General features: G+C 38.3%; 1 pseudogene; it reads left to right on the forward strand.

Moving 5' to 3' along the window:
• Positions 1–3004: 3004 nt before the first annotated feature.
• On the forward strand, positions 3005–22418 carry LOC107792636 (cytochrome P450 94A2-like; annotated as a pseudogene).
• The last annotated feature ends 1289 nt before the right edge of the window (positions 22419–23707 follow it).

Genomic DNA, 23707 nt, shown 5'->3' on the forward strand with positions numbered 1-23707 from the left:
GTGACATACGGGCCTATAAGGACGACATTATCATTTTTACACTCAAAACATAAGCCGACAAGGCCATGCAAGTATCCATATACATAACATATGTCTACAAGCCTCTAAGAGTACATAAACGTCATAAAGGTCGGGATAGGATCACGCCACACCAATCATTACATGTCCAAAGCATACTAAGTAAACCGACTTCATCGTAATCATATAAGTGTTGTACTCTCATATTTCAAAACCAATATTCTACTAGAAAACGAACACCACCTCCATGTTTGTACTATATCCCATAAGTTACTAAAAGTCACTAAACAGCCCAAATAACAACAATATAATTCATAATAAGCTCTTCGATTACTTCAACAACCATTTTGAGCGGCAAGCTCGATTTATGATTAATAAAATATGGTTTAAATCCAATTCCTTTTCCATAAATCTTCTACAGCATCTATAATATCATACTTATATTTACCATATCATTTTCAACCCAAAACATTATAAGAATAATCTTCAAAAATAATCCACACGCCAAACATCTTAACCTTTGTTGTGAACCTCTTGTTTTTCATATTATCTTCTTCAATCAACTTAATTAGCACACAGATAAGCTTAAAAACAGCAACCATAACATAATTAAACTATTTATAATAATTTTCAACCACAGCGAACTATATATGTAACCCCAACACAGCCTACAAAAAAAAGATAATGATTCTTTATGCTATGTCAATAACTATCTTGTAGATTTTCACTCAACCAACACATGATTAACCTTAAGCAAAACCAAGAACATGATTTAATTACTTTAGGAGGTAGATACAACTTGAAATCACCAACTTGTCTAGCTCACAACAACCCTCAATCACACAACAATACTATTAGAGTTGCATTCTCTTATTGAATCAACTTTTGTGTTCAAGTTGGTCTATAACACTTGATTTTGCCATGAAACTCTAATATATATGAAAGAGAGATTGATTATTACCTTAATAAACAATAAAAACACGAAATCTAAGGTTACTTCACTTGAAGAATCCTCCAAAACAGCCAAAAGATGAAGGACTACGATCTAGCAAGCATCATGGGATTTCTAGCGTTGGATTCATATTTTTTATGTTTTGTTTTCATATAGAATCATGGAGACTGCTTTGAGAGTATTTTGGGAGAGTCTAGGGTCTGGTTGGGTCGAAAAAATGAACCCAAATGAGCCTTGCCCAGATCTTTAAAGGTTGAAATATCATCCACCGCCTAAGTGGGCCCCATTGGGAGCTGCTTGCGCGGCCTCGCAAAAATGCTAATATATTTCTACCCTGATGTCGTATCGACAAACGGTTTAATGTGTTAGAAACTAGGCTCGTAGATATTCAATTTGGTAGATGGATAATCCTATAGTTCCAAGTAAATTGGGAGAAAAGCTCAACTACATTTGACCAAATTTTTAGAACATTTATGAATGTAACTTCTGACCTTTGCCAACTTTTGTTCCACAACTCTCTTGACTTCAAAATTATAGTACATGATTATTATATGACTAAAATAACCCATAGCATAACCTCTTTATCATGTTAAGCAACCTAATCTCACCTCAAAGGTACATGTTATACATTCCCAACTTGTTGACTTTCGACGAAATTTATTTTTTCTTTAATTCGTTTAGCTTTTAAGTCTTCCAACCCTCTTGGTACTTGTTATTCATGATCAATAAATATTTGTAACCTTCAACGTAACCCAATTAACTTAATTTATATACTTCCAAAGAGGCATCCAAGGGGGAAGTGGGCGTGGATGTGAGGCTTAAATCACAGGTGATCCCGAGTAGAGGCAGCTTCAAGTACCTTGGGCCGGTTATCCAGTAGGAGGGGAGATCGACGAGGACGTCGCACACCGTATTGGGGTAGGATGGATAAAGTGGAGGTTAGCATCTATAGAATTGTAGGACAAGAGAGTGCTACTAATACTCAAAGGTAAGTTCTATAAAGCAGTGGTTAGACCGGCTATGATGTGTGGGGCTGAGTGTTGGCCTGCTAAGAACTCACATATCCAGAAGATGAAGGTAGCAGAAATGAGGATGTTGAGGTAAATGTGCGGGCAGACTAGGATGGATAAGCTTAGGAATGATGATATTCGGTAGAAGGTGTGCGTGGCTCCCAGTGATGATAAGATGCGGGAAGCGAGGCTCAGATGGTTCGGGCATGTACTGAGGCGAAGCCTAGATGCTCCGGTAAGAAGGTGTGAGTGGCTGGTTGTGGAGGGCACGAGAAGAGGTAGAGGGCGGCCTAAGAAGTATTGAGGGAGGTGATCAGGTAGGATATGGCGAGGCTTTAGATTTCCGAGGACATGACACTTAATAGGAACATGTGGAGGTCGAGTATTAGGGTTGTAGGTTAGGAGGTAGTTGAGTCTTGCCTTACTTCATAACTTTGTGAGACTAGTTTGGTAGGGTTACTATTTCGTTTTTGCTTTGCATTTTTCTTCTGGATTTCATGTTGTTCCTATTTTTCCTATGATTTTTGTGGTGTAACTAATATTGTCTCCTTTTGTCTCTTTGTCTTCTTGACCTGAGGGTCTTTCGGAAACAACCTCTCTACTCCTTCGAGGTAGGGGTAAAGTCTGCGTACACACTACCCTTCTCAGACTCCACTAGTAGAATTTCACTATGATCGTTGTTGTTGTTGTTATATACTTCCAAACAGGATCTCATTTACAAGCTTACGTCAATTGACTTATGACGTACTGTCACGTACAAACATATGGAGGTGTAACACCGATTCATCCGACCTATGTAACTAATATCAATTGAGATGTTTAGTATATGTATTTGGCCTTACTTTAATATTAAGAAAGAAAAGTTGCCTATAATGCTTACACGTGGGAAGATATATTGTAATGTTTAAAAAATAAAAGTTAGAGTCCGAAGGTCTATAAATAGCTCTAGGTAGTATTCATAGATATCTTAACGCTTCTACTCATCATCCAAAAGAAAAAAATAATCCGCAAAAAGATATAGTAAATGATGATAGACTTGGAGCTTTCAACCTCTTTACTCTTTTGCCTCATTCCGTTTCTCTTCCTCTTCTTCATTAAAAGCACTTTAGCCAATGTTTTCCCACACAGTAAATCCACCTGCAGCAAGATCCCAAAATCATATCCAATCATTGGTTCCTATTTCTCAATCTTAGCAAACAAAGATCGTCGAATTCAATGGACTAGTGATGTTATTCAAAACACTTCCAACTTAACTTTCACTCTCAATCTTCCTTTCGGTTTTCGCCAAATATTCACAGCTAATGTCACGACCCCGGTTGACGGCACCTAGTCTCTGCAACTAGGTAAACCTAAAATGCGGAAGATAAACCAAATTTATGGAAGAAAGAAAAAAACAAGTTAAAACAAAAATAGTGTAATAAAACAGCATTTGAAAGTGCTACTCGGCATATACAGTACCAATTCTCATAAACTAATACAGTTTTTCCCAAAACTCAGAAACCCATGAATCACAAGCTATGAATATAATAAAATGCTCTAACTCCGGAATGTCTACATCAACAGAAGAAGATAGAAGGGCATCACTACAAGATAGAATGGAAAGGGACTCCTCGGTCTGCGGACGCGGCAGATATACCTCGAAATCTCTGGAGCAGTCGTCTCGCCTCAAGGGTGATAGGACTGAGTCAAAGTACCTGGATCTGCACATCATGCGCAGAAAGGGGCATGAGTACACCACAGCGGAACTCAGTAAGTGTCAAGCCTAACCTCGGTCGGATAGTGACGAGGAAGGTCAGGGCCCTACTGAGATAAAATAAAAATATAAGGCATGACAGTATAAGATAAGCGGTATAGTTGAAAGCTAACAATAAGAATCTAATAGAGGAAAATAAGGAACTCAATAACTCAAACAGAGATAGAGACAATCACAAGGATAATAACCGGGGATCTCTCAGTATCCCGAGGATCTCTTAGTACCCTCAATATATGCTAGGGATCTCTTTGAATACTGAGGATTTCTTGGTATCCTCAATATATGCTAGGGATCTCTCAGCATCCTGAGGATCTCTTGGTATCATCAATACATGCTAGGGATCTCTTGGTATCCTCAATATATGCTAGGGATCTCTCGGTGTCCCAAGGATATCCTTGTATCTTCAATATATGCTAGGGAACTCTTGGTATCCCAAGGATCTCTTGGTATCCTCACTTCAGCTCAAATCATGAGTACGTACAGAGAATCACCCAGGATGTCATCCCGTAGTCCCAAAGTAAAACACACAACAATAGCACAAGGAATACTTAATTAAACTCAACTTGATACCAAGTAAAATAGGTAATTCTAACCTAGCATGTTGCACATAATACAAATAAAGTAGTTTAAGCAAATAAAGCAATTAAGTCAATTAGGCATGCTTCTCTAAGCTAGCTGCAGGTTTAAATTCCTAGTAGTATAAGCAGGCAAAGAAGAACACAATTTAAGCTATTTTAGTGAAAACTTGATTTTCAACAATTAGCACAAGTACGTATTCGTCACCTCACATACAAGGCATTTCAATTATCACAATACAAATCCTAAGGGGAAAGTCCGCCACACAAGGTTAGGCAAGCCACTTACCTCGAACCAGCTCAATCAATTTGAAACCACATTCTTGTCACGAGTACTCGACTCCAAATGGCCCAAATCTATTCAATTCAATTTCATAATGTAAATAACACTTCAAGTAACTGATTTTACAAAGAGATTCTAAGCTAATACGCGAAATTAGGTAAAATGACCAAAATGCTCCTCGGGCCCACATCTCGGAATCAAGTAAAATTTATATTGCCAGAATCCTCACATTCTCACGAGTTTAGTCATACCAAAAGTATCAAAATCAGACCTCAAATGGTCCCTCAAATTATCACTCAAAGGTCTCTAATTAGTCAACACCTAACCCCTAAATTACCACTGATATTCCTTAAATTTCGTGTAAAATATGATAAAAATCACCCCAATAACGAGTTTATAGACCAAAGATCTTACCCCAATGAATTCCACTGAAAATCTTTCTTCAAAAAATGCTCCCCAAGGCTTCTTCCCGTTTGAAAAGAGGTAAAAGTAGCTCAAATTTGCGAAGGCAAGAATTTATATGTTCCACCCAGCAATCCCGCATTTGTGGTCCACTCATCGCATCTGTGATACTACTTCTACGGTTGGGGAACCGCTTCTGCGGTTCTCATTTAAAACCCCTATGCCGCACCTGCGACCCAGAATCCGCAGGTGCGGTGTCGTAGGTGCGGTACATATGCCGCTTCTGCGGTTCCTGCTGTTCCTCCCAATTTTCGCTTCAGTGATGGCAAATGCCGCTTCTGCGGTTACGCACCTGCGGCAGGTGCGGTTATGACAGAAAACCAGCAGCTGAAGCAGCTCAAACAAATTTCAAATTCTTCTGACAACCTCCTGAAACCATCCCGAGGCCCCCAGGACCTCAACCAAAGGCACCAACAAGTCTAATAGCACTATCAAACTTATTACAATCCTTAAAACACCTAAAACAACATCGAAACGACGAATCAACAACGGATTCAAGCCTATGAATTCCAAAACTCTAAAAATATGCTTTCGATCAAAAAGTATATCAATCCTTGTCCAAATGACCTGAACTTTTGCACGCACGTCGCATTCAACACTACGAAGCTACTCCAACTTCCAGAATTTCATTCCGGCACTCGGATCAAAATTTCACTATCGAACCGAAAATCTCAAAATTAGACATTTCAGCATTTCAAGCCTAAATTAGCTACGGACCTCCAAAACACAATCTGATCACACCCCTAAGCCCGAAATCACCCAACGGGGCTAATGGAACCATCGGAATTCCATTCCGAGGTCGTCTTCACATTGTTCCAACTACGATCAAATTTCCAACACTTAAGCTCTCATTTAGGGACTAAATGTCCCAAAACTCTCCGAAACTCGAAACCGAACATCCCGGCAATTCAAAATAGCAGAAATAAAAATGAGGAAAATAGTTAATAGGGGATCGGGGTGTAAATTCTTAAGACGACCGGCCGGGTCGTCACATCCTCCTACACTTAAACATTTGTTCATCCTCGAACGAGCATAAAGACATACCTGAAGTAGTGAAAAGATGAGGGTAACAGCTGCACATACCCTGTTCGGTCTCCCAGGTCGCCTCCACGGCCGGCTGACCTCACCATTGAACCTTTACTAATGCAATATTTTTTGACCTCAGCTTTCTAACCTGCCTGTCCAATATTGTCACTGGCTCCTCAACATAAGATAGATCCTTGTCCAACTGGACTGAACTGAAATCCAACACGTGCGACGGATCACCCTGATACCTCCGGAGCATCGAAACATGAAAAATCGGATGAACTCCTGCCAAGCTGGGAGGTAAGGCAAGCTCATAAGTAACCTCCCCAACATGCCTCAATATCTCAAAAGGGCCAATAAACCTCGGACTCAACTTCGCTTTCTTCCCAAATCTCATAACACCCTTCATAGGTGGTACCCGAAGTAGAACCCGCTCTCCTACCATATAGAAAACATCACGAACCTTTCGGTCCACATATCTTCTGTCTGGACTGGGCTGTACGTAGTCTATCCTGAATCACCTTAACCTTCTCCAAAGCATCCTGTACCAAGTCTGTGCCCAATAATCTGGCCTCACCCGGCTCAAACCAACCCACAGAGGATCTACACCGCCTACCATATAAAGCCTCATATGGTGCCATCTTAATGCTGGACTGATGGCGGTTATTGTAAGCAAACTCCGCCAATGGAAAGAACTGATCCCAAGACCCTCCAAATTCAATCACACACGCACAGAGCATATCCTCAAGAATCTGAATAGTGTGCTCGGACTGTCCGTCCGTCTGAGGGTGAAATGATGCACTCAAATCCACCCGAGTACCCAACTCATGTTGAACGGCCCTCTAGAACCGTGATGTGAACTGAGTACCTCTATCTGAAATGATGGAAACTGGAATATCATGCAGACGAAACCTCCCGGATATAAATCTATGCTAGACGCTCCGAAGAATAGGTAGTACACACAGGGATGAAGTGCGCAGACTTGGTTAGCCGATCCACAATCACCCAAATAGCATCGAACTTTCTCAAAGTCCGTGGGAGCCCAACTACAAAGTCTATGGTGATCCGCTCCCACTTCCACTCCGAAATCTCTATCTGCTGAAGCAACCCACCCGGTCTCTGTTGCTCATACTTCACCTGCTGACAGTTGAGGCACCAATCTACAAATCCAACTACATCTTTCTTCATCCGCCTCCACCAATAGTGCTGGCTCAAATCCTGATACATCTTCGCGGCACCCGGATGAATGGAATACCGCGAACTATGAGCCTCTTCCAGAATCAACTCCCGAATCTCATCAACATTGGGTACACAAATCTGACCCTACATTCTCAATACCCTGTCATCACCATGGTCACATCTCTAGCATCACCATGCTGAACCTTGTCCTTGAGGACAAGCAAATGAGGGTCATCATACTGACGCTCCCTGATACAATCAAATAGGGAAGACCGATAAATCACGCAAGCTAGAACCCGACTGGGCTCCGAAAAATCCAATCTCACAAATTGGCTGGCTAAGGCCTCTCCGATGTTGGTAAATAAGCCAAACTCTCTGCCCGACGACTCAAGGCATCGGCCACCACATTGGCCTTGCCCCAAGTGATACAAAATAGTGATATCATAGTTCTTCAGCAACTCTAACCATCTCCTCTGGCGCAAATTTAGATCCTTTTGCTTGAACAGGTGCTGCAAGCTCCGATGATCAGTATAAATCTCACAAGGAACCCCGTACAAATAATGATGCCAGATCTTCAGGGCGTGAACAATGGCAGCTAACTCAAGGTCGTGGACAGGATAATTCTTCTCGTGAACCTTTAACTGTCTGGATGTGTAGGCAATCACCCTACCGTCCTACATCAAAACCGCTCCAGGCCAATCCTAGAGGCATCACAATAGACCATATAAGATCCCGAACTTGAAGGCAATATCAAAACTGGGACTGTAGTCAAAGCTATCTTAAGCTTCTGAAAGCTCGCCTCACACTCTTCCGTCCACTGGAACGGAGCACCCTTCTGGGTCAGTCTGGTCATAGGGGCTATAATCGATGAAAACCCCTCAACAAAACGACGGTAATAACCCGCCAAGCCAGGGAAACTGCGGATCTCTGAAGCTGAGGATGGTTTGGGCCAACTCTGCATGGCCTCTTCTTCCTTCAGATCCACCTGAATACCCTCACTTGACACCACGTGGCCTAAGAATGCCACGGAATCCAACCTAAACTCACATTTCGAGAACTTAGCATATAACTTATTTTCTTTCAAGGTCTGAAGAACGGTCCTCAGGTGCTACTCATGATCTTCCTGACTCCGGGAATACACCAGAATATCATCAATAAAGACAATGACGAATGAGTCAAGGTACGGCCGGAACACACTGTGCATCAAATGCATAGGGGCTGCTGGGGCATTGGTTAACCCAAATGACATGACAAGGAACTCGTAATGATCGTACCGAGTCTTGAAAGCAGTCTTCGAGATATCTGGCTCCCAAATCTTCAATTGATGGTAACCATAGTGCAAGTCAATCTTAGAAAACACTCGTGCGCCCTGAAGCTGGTCAAACAGATCATCAATACGAGGCAAAGGATAACAGTTCTTCACTGTAACTTTGTTCCATTGGTGATAATCAATACACATACGCATAGAACTATCCTTTTTCTTTACAAACAAGACAGGAGCACCCCAAGGGGATACACTGGGCCGAATGAAACCCTTATCAAGCAATTCATGTAACTGATCCTTCAACTCCTTCAACTCAGGAAGAGCCATACGATACGGAGGAATAGAAATGGGTTGAGTGTCTGGCAATAGATCAATGCCGAAATCAATATCTCTATCAGGCGGCATGCTCGGAAGATCAGTTGGAAATACATCAGGAAAATCTCGTACTACTAGGACTGAATCAACGGAAAGGGTATCAATATTGACATCTCTCACATAAGCTAGATACGTGTCATACCCCTTCTCAACCATACGTTAAGCCTTACGGAAAGAAATAACTCCACTGGGAGTGTGATCTAAAGTACCCCTCCACTCAACACGGGTACACCTGGCATAGCCAGCATCACGGTTTTGGCGTGACAATCAAGAATATCATAATGGGGCGACAACTAGTCCATGCCTAAGATAATATCAAAATCTACCATGCTGAGCAATAATAAATCGGTTCTGGTCCCAAAACCACTTAGATCAACCAAACACGACCGATAAATGCGGTCCTCAAAAAGAAAATCTCCCACAGGAGTAAAAACATAAATAGGGGAACTTAAAGAATCCTGAGGTACACCCAAATACGGAGCAAAATAAGAAGGCACATAAGAGTAAGTAGAGCCTGGATCGAATAGAACCGATGCATCTCTGTGACAAACTAGAGTAATACCTGTGATGATAGAATCGGAAGCAACAGCCTCGGTATGGGAAGGAAGGGCATAATATCTGGTTTGGCCTTCCCCTCTAGCTGGCTAAGAGGTGGGGTAGCAACTGGTGTTGTGATCATAGCCTGAGAACTCTGCAGAGCGCGCTGTGGTTGAGAAGTCTGTGGAGGTGCACTCCTCCCAAGTTTAGGGCAATCCCTCACCACATGGCGTGTGTCACCACACTTAAAACAAGTCTGGGAGGACGTGGTAGTGGGAACTGTGCAGTACGGGTACTCCAAGACCCCTGAACACCTGAAACACTGTGTGAAGTCTGAGATGCAAATTGAGCTGGTTGACCCACAAAACCTCTACCATGCCGTACTCTTCATCCAAAATAAGGACCAGTGGGTCTCTCCAGCCTACGAGGTCTCCTTACTTCCCTATACTCTCTCTCCTGGACCCACATGTCCTCTACTCGGTGAGAGGTCCTCACCACCTGCTAAACTGGGACCACAGGTTGTGTCGCCATGACACCTGGAACCTGAACAATGAGAACTCGCTGCTCTAGAGTGGAGGTGGCAGAAGTCTGGGTCCCTTCCCCGATCTGTGAAGTAGTTGGTACAACCTGAATCAACCCCACCTGAACTAATGTACCAAACATGCTCAAGAACTGTGCTAATGTCTCCTGAAGTACTGGAGTAGTAGTAGCAGTAGGCGCATTCGATGGCTGGGCTATGGCTGAAACTGCTGGTGGCTCTTCGGTAGCAGCTCGCGCGGGTGCTCTATCTGCACCGTGTACGCGTCTTTGGCTTCTACCCCGGCCTTGACCTCTGACAGTTCTCGTAGGGGGCGCGGGTGTCGGATCATCTCTGATAGCACGTGTCCTCACCATCTGTGAGAGAATGAAAGACAGAGGTTTAGGATTGTGATGTTAAAAATCTCGCACGACGGGGAAATCAAATGAAGTGGAATTTTTTTAACGGTTACATAGCCTCTTGTAGATAAGTACAGATGTATCCGTACTGATCAGCGAGACTCTAATAAACCAGCTTGTGATTCATGACTCCTATGAACCTAGAGCTCTGATACCAACTTTTCATGACCCTGGTTCGCGCTCCGTGAATCATCGTTACGGCAAAATAAACCAAATTTGCGGAAGAAAAGAAAAAAAACAAGTTAAAACAGAAAAGTGTAATAAAATAGCATTTGAAAGTGCCACTCGGCATACATAATACCAACTCTCATAAACTAATACAGTTTTTCCCAAAACCCAGAAACCCATGAATCACAAGCTACGAATATAATAAAATGCTCTAACTCCGGAATGTCTACATCAACAGAAGAAGATAGAAGGGCTATCACTACAAGATAGAATGAAAAGGGACTCCTCGGTCTGCGAACGCGGTAGATATACCTCGAAGTCTCTGGAGCAGTCGCATCCTCTCAAGGGTGATAGGACTGAGTCAAGGTACTTGGATCTACACATGAAAAACATGCGCAGAAAGGGGCATGAGTACACCACAGTGGTACTCAGTAAGTGCCAAGCCTAACCTTGGTCGGGTAGTGACGAGGAAGGTCAGGGCGCTACTGAGATAAAATAAAAATATAAGGCACGACAGTATAAGATAAGCGGTACAGTTGAAAGCTAACAACAAGAATCTAATACAGGAAAATAAGGAACTCAATAACTAAAACAGAGACAGAGACAATCACAAGGATAATAACCGGGAATCTCTCAGTATCCCGAGGATCTCTTAGTACCCTCAATATATGCAAGGGATCTCTTGGTATCCTCAATATATACTAGGGATCTCTTAGTATCCCGAGGATCTCTTGGTATCCTCAATATATGCTAGGGATCTCTTGGTATCCCGAGGATCTCTTGGTATCCTCAATATATGCTAGTGATCTCTCGGTATCCCGAGGATCTCTTGGTATCCTCAATATATGCTAGGGATCTCTCTGTATCCCAAGGATCTCTTGGTATCCTCAATATATGCTAGGGATCTCTCGGTATCCCGAGGATCTCTTGGTATCCTCAATATATGATAGGGATCTCTCGGTATTCCGGGGATCTCTTGGTATCCTCACTTCAGCTCAAATCATGAGTACGTACAGGGAATCTCCCGGGATGTCGTCCCGTAGTCCCAAAGTAAAACACACAACAATAGCACAAGGAATGCTCAAATAAACTCAACTTCATACCAAGTAAAATAGGTAATTCTAACCTAGCATGTTCCACATAATACAAATAAAGTAGTTTAAGCAAATAAAGCAATTAAGTCAATTAGGCATGTTTTTCTAAGCTAGCAGCAGGTTTAAATTCCAAGTAGTATAAGCAGAAGCAAAACACAATTTAAGCTATTTTAGTGAAAACAGGATTTTCAACAATTAGGACAAGTACGCACTCGTCACCTCACGTATAAGGCATTTCAATTATCACAACACTAATCCTAAGGGGAAAGTCCCCCACACAAGGTTAGGCAAGCCACTTACCTCGAACCAGCTCAATCAATTTGAAACCACATTCTTGCCACGAGTACTCAACTCCAAATGGCCCAAATCTATTCAATTCAATTTCATAATGTAAATAACACTTCAAGTAACTGATTCTACAAAGAGATTCTAAGCTAATACGCGAAATTAGGAAAAATGGTCAAAATGCCCCTCGGGCCCACGTCTCGGAATCAAGTAAAATTTATATTTCCAGAATCCTCACACTCTCACGAGTTCAGTCATACCAAAAGTACCAAAATCAGACCTCAAATGATCCCTCAAATTATCACTCAAAGGTCTCTAATTAGTCAAGCCCTAACCCCTAAATTACCACTAATTTTCCTTAAATTTCTTGTTTAAAATGATAAAAATCACCCCAATAACGAGTTTATAGACCAAAGATCTTACCCAATGAATTCCTCTGAAAATCTCTCTTGAAAATGCCCCTCAAGGCTTCTTCCCGTTTGAAAAGAGGTAAAAATAGCTCAAATTTGCGAAGGCAAGAATTTATATGTTCTACCCAGCAATCCCGCATCTGCGGTCCACCCATCGCATCTGCGGTCCACCATCGTATCTGCGATACTGCTTCTGCGGTTCTCATTTAAAACCCCTCCGCCGCACCTGCGACCCAAAATCCGCATCTGTGGTCTCGTAGGTGCGGTACATATACCGCTTCTGTGGTTCCTACTGTTCCTCCCAATTTCCGTTTCTGCGATGGCAAATGTCGCTTCTACGGCTATGCATCTGCGGGACCCAACCGCAAGTGCGGTTATGACAGAAAACCACTGAAGCTGCTCAAACAAATTTCAAATTCTTCTGACAACCTCCCGAAACCATCCCGAGGCCCCCGGGACCTCAACCAAAGGCACCAACAAGTCTAATACCACTATCCAAACTTATATCAATCCTTAAAACACCTAAAACAACATCGAAACGACGAATCAACCACGGATTCAAGCCTAAGAATTCTAAAAATACGCTTTCGATCAAAAAGTCTATCAATCCTCGTCCGAATGACCTGAAATTTTGCACACACGTCGCATTCAACACTACGGAGGTACTCCAATTTCCGGAATTCCATTCTGACCCTCGGATCAAAATCTCACTATCGAACCGGAAACTTCAAAATTAGACCTTTCGGCATTTCAAGCCTAAATTAGCTACGGACCTCCAAAACACAATCCGATCACGCCCCTAAGCCCGAAATCACCTAACGGGGCTAACGGAACCATCGAAATTCCATTCCGAGGTCGTTTTCACGTTGTTCCGACTACGGTCAAATTTCCAACACTTAAGCTCTCATTTAGGGACTAAATGTCCCAAAACTTCCCGAACCTCGAAACCAAATATCCCGGCAATTCAAAATAGCAAAAATAAACACGAAAATAGTAATTAATAGAGGATGGGGATTAAATTCTTAAGACGACCGGCCGGGTTATTACATCTAACCCCTCCAATGTCTAACACATGCTCAAAACCCAATTTCACATTTACCAAAAAGGTAATGTTTTTAAAACAACTATGTCTGATTTTCTCGGTGATGGCATATTTAATGTGGACGGTGACATTTGGAAGTATCAAAGACAAGTTGCAAACCATGAGTTTAACACAAAATCTCTTCGCAAATTCGTTGAAACTGTTGATACAGAACTCAACGAAAGGCTAATTCCAATTCTTGCTACTGCTGCTGCCAAAAAAGCAGTTGTTGATTTTTAAGACATTTTACAAAGGTTTGCTTTTGATAATATTTGTAAAATTGCTTTTGGGTATGATCCTGCTTATTTATTACCATCACTTCCTCAAGCAAAATTCGCAGTTGCTTTTGAAGAAGCTGTTAGGCTAAGCAGTGAAAGAGTCAATGCTATTTTCCCCTTTTTATGGAAAATCAAGAGAAAATTGAACATTGGGTCCGAGAAAAAATTCGGGGCAGCTGTTAATGAAGTTCGCCAATTTGCTAAAGAGCTCGTGAAAGAAAAACAAAGAGAACTCAATGAAGAATCATCGCTCGAATCAGTGAATTTATTATCAAGATTTTTAAGCACTGGCCATTCGGATGAAGACTTTGTTACAGATATTGTTATAAGTTTCATTTTGGCTGGTCGTGACACAACATCTGCTGCTTTAACATGGTTTTTTTGGTTAATTTCTGGACACCCAGAAGTAGAAAGTCAAATCTTGAAAGAGATTAAAGCAAAATCCGAAAGTCCAATGTATGATGAAGTGAAAGACATGATTTACACACATGCTTCACTTTGTGAAAGCATGAGATTTTACCCACCAGTTCCTATAGATTCTAAAGCTGCAGCAGAGGATAATATTTTGCCAGATGGTACTTTTGTGAAAAAGGGGACAAGGGTAAGTTATCATCCCTATGCATTGGGGAGCGTGGAGAAATTATGGGGAAAAGATTGGGCAGAGGAATCCGAAACTTTTTTGGACAAAAAAATACTTTTTTATTACTTGAAAAAAAAGATACATAAATGAGTAAAACGCATTACTATACTGCGTTTTACTTAAAAAAAATTTTTTTTGTAATTCGCAGTACTATACTGCGTTTTACTTAAAATCTGGGCCCAACTATATTTTATTAAAGCTGTTCGCAGTACTATACTGCGTTTTAAGTAAAACCCAGTATAATACTGCGAACAACTTTAACAAAATAAACCCCCTTCTTCTTCCTTGGACCACAGAACCGACGAACACCCTTTTAAAAAATTCTGATTCTGCTGGTCCCCCACCCCCGTGTCAAACTTTAAAAAAAAAAGTTTTGGGCCCCACCCGTCACCTAAAGAGCAAGGAGTGTAGGTCCCACATACAAGACAAGCTTTGGATTCTTTCTTTCGGGTGCAAAAATTCAATTTCAATCAAATTCAAAAAACTTAAATCGAAGTATTTCGATTTTGTTTATGTCGAAACTCGTATAGTACATGCATATTTGTATTGTTTAATGTGTTTCCATGTTAATTTGTGTTATGTTTGTGTTTAAATTTATATCTTGCTTATACCCCGGATTGATTTATTAGCTTTGGTACAAAAAATTGTTAAAATTTGATAAATTATTTGCATTTTTAAAAAATTAATATTATTTATTTTGTTTGTTGTTCATATTTGTATTTTATGTTAGTTGTTTTTATATGTAATAGTGACCTTTTAGCGTAGTAAAATAAATAGCATTTTAGCGTAGTAAAATATAAAGCCTTTTAGTGTTGTAAAATATAGAGCCTTTTAGCGTAGTAAAATGTAGAGCCTTTTAGCATAGAGTCTATGTAGTTTAAGTTTGTAGTAACTGCAAACTCTATCCAATTACACTTTACAAAATTAATTATTTAATTTATAACAATAAACTTACAAAAGTAACAAATTAATATATGTTGTAAAATAAACTCAAATATCGAGCCTAGAACCCATACATAATTATTCAGTCCAATTCTAAACATAATTAATTATTTATTTTATTAAGTTAACAAAATTCTAAAAATGTTGAAATTGACATGCATAATAATTGAGGATAACTCGGTGCTACCGGGCCTCAAAAATCGAGCTTGGAACCCATACATAGTTATTCAGTCCAATTTTAAACATAATTATTTAATTTACTAAGCTAACACACACAATTCTAAAAATATTGAAATTGACACGCATAATAATTAAGGATAACTCGGTACTACCGGGCCTCAAATATCGAGCCTAGAACCCATACATAATTATTCAGTCCAGTTTCAAACATAATTAATGATTTAATTTATTAAGCTAACACACACAATTCTAAGAATGTTGAAATTGACACGCATAATAATTAAGGATAACTCGGTAATATCGGGCCTCAAAAATCGAGCTTGGAACCCATACATAGTTATTCAGTCCAATTATAAACATAATTAATTATTTAATTTATTAAGCTAACACACACAATTCTAAAAATATTAAAATTGACACGCATAATAATTAAGGATAACTTGGTGCTACCGGGCCTCAAATATCGAGCCTAGAACCCATACATAATTATTCAGTCCAATTTTAAACATAATTAATGATTTAATTTATTAAGCTAACACACACAATTCTAAAAATGTTGAAATTGACACGCATAATAATTAAGGATAACTCGGTGCTACCGGGCCTCAAATATCGAGTTTGGACCCATACATAATTATTCAGTCCATTTTTAAACATAATTAATTATTTAATTTATTAAGCTAACACACACAATTCTAAAAATGTTGAAATTGACACGCATAATAATTAAGGATAACTCGGTGCTATCGGGCCTCAAAAATCAAGCCTGGAACTCATACATAGTTATTCAGTCCAATTTTAAACATAATTAATTATTTGTTTTATTAAGTTAACAAAATTCTAAAAATGTTGAAATTGACACGCATAATAATTAAGGATAACTCGGTGCTACCGGGCCTCAAAAATCGAGCTTGGAACCCATACATAGTTATTCAGTCCAATTTTAAACATAATTAATTATTTAATTTATTAACCTAACACACACAATTCTAAAAATATTGAAATTGACACTCATAATAATTAAGGATAACTCGGTGCTACCGGGCCTTAAATATCGAGTCTAGAACTCATACATAATTATTCAGTCCAATTTTAAACATAATTAATGATTTAATTTATTAAGCTAACACACACAATTCTAAAAATGTTGAAATTGACACGCATAATAATTAAGGATAACTTGGTGCTACCGGGCCTCAAATATCGAGCTTGGACCCATACATAATTACTCAGTCCATTTTTAAACATAATTAATTATTTAATTTATTAAGCTAACACACACAATTCTAAAAATGTTGAAATTGTCACGCATAATAATTAAGGATAACTCGGTGCTATCGGGCCTCAAAAATCAAGCCTGGAACCCATACATAATTATTCAGTCCAATTTTAAACATAATTAATTATTTAATTTATTAAGCTAACACACACAATTCTAAAAATGTTGAAATTGACACGCATAATAATTAAGGATAACTCGGTGCTACCGGGCCTCAAATATCGAGTTTGGACCCATACATAATTATTCAGTCCATTTTTAAACATAATTAATTATTTAATTTATTAAGCTAACACACACAATTCTAAAAATGTTGAAATTGACACGCATAATAATTAAGGATAACACGGTGCTATCGGGCCTCAAAAATCAAGCCTGGAACTCATACATAGTTATTCAGTCCAATTTTAAACATAATTAATTATTTATTTTATTAAGTTAACAAAATTCTAAAAATGTTGAAATTGACACGCATAATAATTAAGGATAATTCGGTGCTATCGGGTCTCAAAAATCGAGCTTGGAACCCATACATAGTTATTCAGTCCAATTTTAAACATAATAATTATTTAATTTATTAAGCTAACACACACATTTCTAAAAATATTGAAATTGACACGCATAATAATTAAGGATAACTCGGTGCTACCGGGCCTCAAATATCGAGTCTAGAACTCATACATAATTATTCAGTCCAATTTTAAACATAATTAATGATTTAATTTATTAAGCTAACACACACAATTCTAAAAATGTTGAAATTGACACGCATAATAATTAAGGATAACTTGGTGCTACCGGGCCTCAAATATCGAGCTTGGACCCATACATAATTACTCAGTCTATTTTTAAACATAATTAATTATTTAATTTATTAAGCTAACACACACAATTCTAAAAATGTTGAAATTGTCACGCATAATAATTAAGGATAACTCGTTGCTATCGAGCCTCAAAAATCAAGCCTGGAACCCATACATAATTATTCAGTCCAATTTTAAACATAATTAATTATTTAATTTATTAAGCTAACACACACAATTCTAAAAATGTTGAAATTGACACGCATAATAATTAAGGATAACTCGGTGCTACCGGGCCTCAAAAATCGAGCTTGGTACCCATACATAATTATTCAGTCCAATTTTAAAAATAATTAATTATTTAATTTATTAAGCTAACACACACAATTCTAAAAATGTTGAAATTGACAGCAAAATAATTAAGGATAACTCGGTGCTACCTGGCCTCAAATATCGAGCGTGGAACCCATACATAATTATTCAGTCTATTTTTAAACATAATTAATTATTTAATTTATTAAGATAACACACACAATTTTAAAAATATTGAAATTGACACGCATAATAATTAAGGATAACTCGGTGCTATCGGGCCTCAAATATAGAGCCTGGAACCCATACATAATTATTCAGTCCATTTTTAAACATAATTAATTATTTAATTTATTAAGCTAACACACACAATTCTAAAAATGTTGAAATTGACACGCATAATAATTAAGGATAACTAGGTGCTACCGGGCCTCAAAAATCGAGCTTGGAACCCATACATAGTTATTCAGTCCAATTTTAAACATAATTAATTATTTAATTTATTAAGCTAACACACACAATTCTAAAAATATTTAAATTGACACGCATAATAATTAAGGATAACTCGGTGCTACCGGGCCTCAAATATCGAGCCTAGAACCCATACATAATTATTCAGTCCAATTTTAAACATAATTAATGATTTAATTTATTAAGCTAACACACACAATTCTAAAAATATTGAAATTGACACGCATAATAATTAAGGATAACTCGGTGCTATCGGGCCTCAAATATAGAGCCTGGAACCCATACATAATTATTCAGTCCATTTTTAAACATAATTAATTATTTAATTTATTAAGCTAACACACACAATTCTAAAAATATTGAAATTGACACGCATAATAATTAAGGATAACTCGGTGCTACTGGGCCTCAAATATCGAGCTTGGAACCCATACATAATTATTCAGTCCAATTTTAAATATAATTAATTATTTAATTTATTAAGCTAACACACAATTCTAAAAATGTTGAAATTGACACGCATAATAATTAAGGATAACTCGATGCTACCGGGCCTCAAAAATCGAGCTTGGAACCCATACATAGTTATTCAGTCCAATTTTAAATATAATTAATTATTTAATTTATTAAGCTAACACACACAATTCTAAAAATATTAAAATTGACACGCATAATAATTAAGGATAACTCGGTGCTATCAGGGCCTCAAATATTGAGCCTAGAACCCATACATAATTATTCAGTCCAATTTTAAACATAATTAATGATTTAATTTATTAAGCTAATACACACAATTCTAAAAATGTTGAAATTGACACGCATAATAATTAAGGATTACTCGGTGCTACCGGGCCTCAAATATCGAGCCTGGACCCATACATAATTATTTAGTTCATTTTTAAACATAATTAAATATTTAATTTATTAAGCTAACACACACAATTCTAAAAATGTTGAAATTGACACGCATAATAATTAAGGATAACTCGGTGCTATCGGGCCTCAAAAATCAAGCCTGGAACCCATACATAATTATTCAGTCCAATTTTAAACATAATTAATTATTTAATTTATTAAGCTAACACACACAATTCTAAAAATGTTGAAATTGACACGCATAATAATTAAGGATAACTCGGTGCTACCGGGCCTCAAAAATCGAGCTTGGAACCCATACATAATTATTCAGTCCAATTTTAAACATAATTAATTATTTAATTTATTAAGCTAACACACCCAATTCTAAAAATGTTGAAATTGACAGCATAATAATTATGGTTAACTCGGTGCTACCTGGCCTTAAATATCGAGCCTGGAACCCATACATAATTATACAATCCAATTTTAAACATAATTAATTATTTAATTTATTAAGATAACACACACAATTCTAAAAATGTTGAAATTGACACGCATAATAATTAAGGATAACTCGGTGCTACAGGGCCTCAAATATCGAGCCTGGAACCCATACATAATTATTCAGTCCATTTTTAAACATAATTAATTATTTAATTTATTAAGCTAACACACACAATTCTAAAAATATTGAAATTGACACGCATAATAATTAAGGATAACTCGGTGCTACCGGGCCTCAAAAATCAAGCCTGGAACTCATACATAATTATTCAGTCCAATTTTAAACATAATTAATTATTTAATTTATTAAGCTAACACACACAATTCTAAAAATGTTGAAATTGACACGCATAATAATTAAGGATAACTCGGTGCTACCGAGCCTAAAAAATCGAGCCTGAAACCCATACATAATTATTCAGTCCAATTTTAAACTAAATTAATTATTTAATTTATTAAGCTCACACAGACAATTAATTTTGTTTAAATTATAGTAGACGACATGGACTTTCCTCCGCCTGCGCATCCCGGACCTGCCGAGGATCAGCTACTAGTGTTGCAGGGCGACCATAGGTCCTCCTTTGTTTGGGAGGGACAGCTATCGATGCAGGACCGCTCCCGGACCCGCTTGCGCATCTCAGACCGCTCATGAAATGGCACGTGGGACTCGTACACTCTTGGTCTAGCGGGAGGTGGAGGAACATGCTCCCTCGTCAGCTCAGGATCAACATTCACTTCCTCCTCCTCATCACCCTCATCATGGAAGGGTGTGTCATCCCTAGACTCATCCGCATTGTTGTCATAATCACTATCATCTTCCTGACTCTGCGCATCTGCCAAATCACGAGTAAATACATCGTTTATGGGCAACTGTGCGAGGTCAGGAGCTTCAAGAATCTCGTTTTACTGCACAAAAATAACAAAATAATAATATACCCAACTAGATAAATACTTTAGATATAGCTATATCACTTTACTTACAAGTCGTATTGTCTTGACGTTTCATGATGGATATTTTCTTGTTGGTGATGACTCCCGGATGGACCACTGTGGTCCAATACTCCAAAACTACGCATATTCCAACTAGTGGCGGGGTCATAACTTGTAAAATTCGTATCCGGACGGTACCCCCTATGAAAAATATGAGTGTTAATACAAATCCAATTAAAACATAAAATAAACATCGCTAAAACGCAGTAAAATTGAAGTTTACCAGTCGTCTTGTTGATTATATAAAGTCGAAAAATTATTTTGTGGCTGCTCATTCGTCGGTGGTGACAAGTTAAAATCAAGGCAAGCTCTTTCATCAGCAATCTGTCCGGCAAAAACTGCTCCAGAATAACCACTCGATGACTGGGGGTTATCCCTACTATGCACACCCTCATTATTGAGAACGTCTTCCATCTTGACGTACATTTCCAATAATTTTATTACAATAAATCCCCTATATTCATCCGGAGTCCGCAAAAAATCTCTAAGAGTTTCATCATCCTCGATGTTAAACTAAGAATAATAAGCAAACCCTTGCGGAGTCACTGAATACGGAAATCTACCGGTTATTTTAAGGTTAACCGAACACCACCTCTCATTCATTTTTTTACGTAACAACGATACCAATATATCGTACTCCATAGTAAGCGGCAATTTAACATGACATTGTGGAGGTGAGCTATACCTCACAGAGTTATTCTCCAACACAACCTCACCCCCCCCAATATAGTGAAACCCTTATTTTTGGCACTTCAGACATTGTAAAAAAAATGATTGATAAGAAGAAGAGAGAAGTATGAACGTAAGTTTGAAGTAAAGTATTGAATGAATTTTCATAAAATTGAAATGCCTTTAAATAAGGCAAGTACGACGTTGGGGTGTAGAATTTTTCTATGTAAAATGCAGTACAATACTATGTTTTATGTATTGAATTATTGTTATGTCAGTTCATTATTGGTGGGGCCAAAAACCAGAGTAAAATGCAGTATAATAATACGTTTCAGTATAAAACGCAGTATTATACTGCGTTTTACAAATTTTCTTAGTAAAATGCAGTATAGTACTGCGTATTACAAAATTTTTTTTAAGTAAAATGCAGTACTATACTGCATTTTACTTTAACAGCTAAATTTCCGTTAAAGTAATTCATAGTATAGTACTGCGTTTTACTCATTTATGTAACTTTTTTTTAAAGTAGTAGAAAAGTATTTTTGTCCAAAAAATCATCAAAAAAGTTTCGGCTAGGAACGTGTCAGGTTAGATAAGGATGACGTGTCAGGTAATTGGACTTTTGTGGCTAGGGACACGTATACTTATCCTGTTTTTCAGGCGGGACCAAGAATTTGTTTAGGAAAAGAAATGGCTTTTCTGCAAATGAAGAGGGTGGTGGCTGGTGTTTTACGGCGGTTCAAGGTGGTTCCGGTTGTAGAAAAAGGTGTTGAGCCGATCTTTGTGTCTTACCTTACTGCGAAAATGAAAGGTGGTTTTCCTGTGACAATTGAAGAGAGGAACAGTACGAATCTTTCATCTTTGAGCTATGGCCAAAAAGTACGAAACTAAAGGTTTTTATTGCTTCTTCCGCTTACCTTAAAGTGTTTGGATTTTGTATTTTTTTTTGGTCGGAAAAATAATTACATTAATCATAAAGGTTGCTACAGAGAGGGTGATGCTGTTGCATCTAGGTTATAGTTTATATTTGTTTCATCAATACAGAAGCTACTGCCTCTAAAACTAACACTGCTATCCAGTACATTATCGCTAGAGGGAGCTGCTAGTTGTTGTCGCTTGTCCCATTGTAGGTGTTGTGCCCCTGTTGTTTTCCTTAGGCGAGTGTCTCCTGCTTGATCCCTTTGCAAAAAGTTGTTGACAAAATCTGGTGGTTGTTCAAAAATGGTTGCAGTGGTAGAAAAGTCCATGCCGCACCCCGCTTTTGCTAAGCCATCCGCCACCTCGTTCCCCTCTCTTTAGATATGCGTGATAGGAGGACTAAGCAACTGGTCCAGGAGATGCCTGCAATCATGAATTAAATTAGTATAAAGGGGGTTATCTTGTTTTAACGTCGTGATTACCTCTGTTGCATCGATGTTAATTTCCAGTGGAGTCAAATGATATGCTTTTGCTAGTTCGAGTCCGTAGAATAGAGCTTGTAGTTTTGTTAGGACAATGTTGGTATTGTCCAAATTCCCTGCAAAACCTACGATCCAATTTTCATTGGAGTCACGTATTACTCAGCCTATACCTGCTTTATGAGTTAATACTGCCCCATCCATGTTTAATTTATAGTAGTTTGATTTTGGAGGGATCCATTTTATGGTTTGTAGTAATTTTTATTTTGTTGTTCTCGCAGCAAGATAGGTGAATTGTAGAGCATGATCAATAATTTGTGTAAGAGTTAAGTGTTTGCTTATATTATTGAAGTTGTTGTGGTTCCGATTTAGCCAAATGTCCCACAATGTGTATGAGAGGAATGTTTTCCTATTTATGAGGTGAGGCATATTGCTGTAGTTTTTGTTCATTATTTTAAGTATGCATTGGTAGGGTTGTGGGTATCGAGTGAAGTGATTGATAATATGAGTTAGTCCTAATTCTTTCCAGATGTGAGTTACATGTGGACAATGGAGGAAGATGTGGTTGATTGTCTCCGTTTCTGCATGGCAAAGTTAGCATTGGTCGTCGATTGCGATGCCTATATGATGCAGATAAGATTTTGTTGGTAGTCTATTATGCATGATGAGCCATAGGAATGTTTTTATCTTAGGAGATATTTGTATTTTCCATAACCAAAGGTAATGATTTTTGGGTTCCTGTCTTTGTAATTCCTTTTGTAGCAAATGTGAGTACATTGATTGAACAGTAAAAGTTCCATTAGTTGTAATTCCCCAGGATAGAGTGTCTACTTTGGTTGTGTAAATGGGTATATTAACCCTATTTAATAGTGTTTTAAAATCGTTGGTCACATTAAAAGGAATTTGTGCCCAATTCCAAGTATTATGCTCCCTGTAAGTATTAATATTCCTATTTATATGAGCGAGAGGTATAGGC

The sequence above is a fragment of the Nicotiana tabacum genome, chromosome 22, assembly GCF_000715075.1.
Source record: "Nicotiana tabacum cultivar K326 chromosome 22, ASM71507v2, whole genome shotgun sequence".
Lineage (NCBI taxonomy): Eukaryota > Viridiplantae > Streptophyta > Magnoliopsida > Solanales > Solanaceae > Nicotiana > Nicotiana tabacum.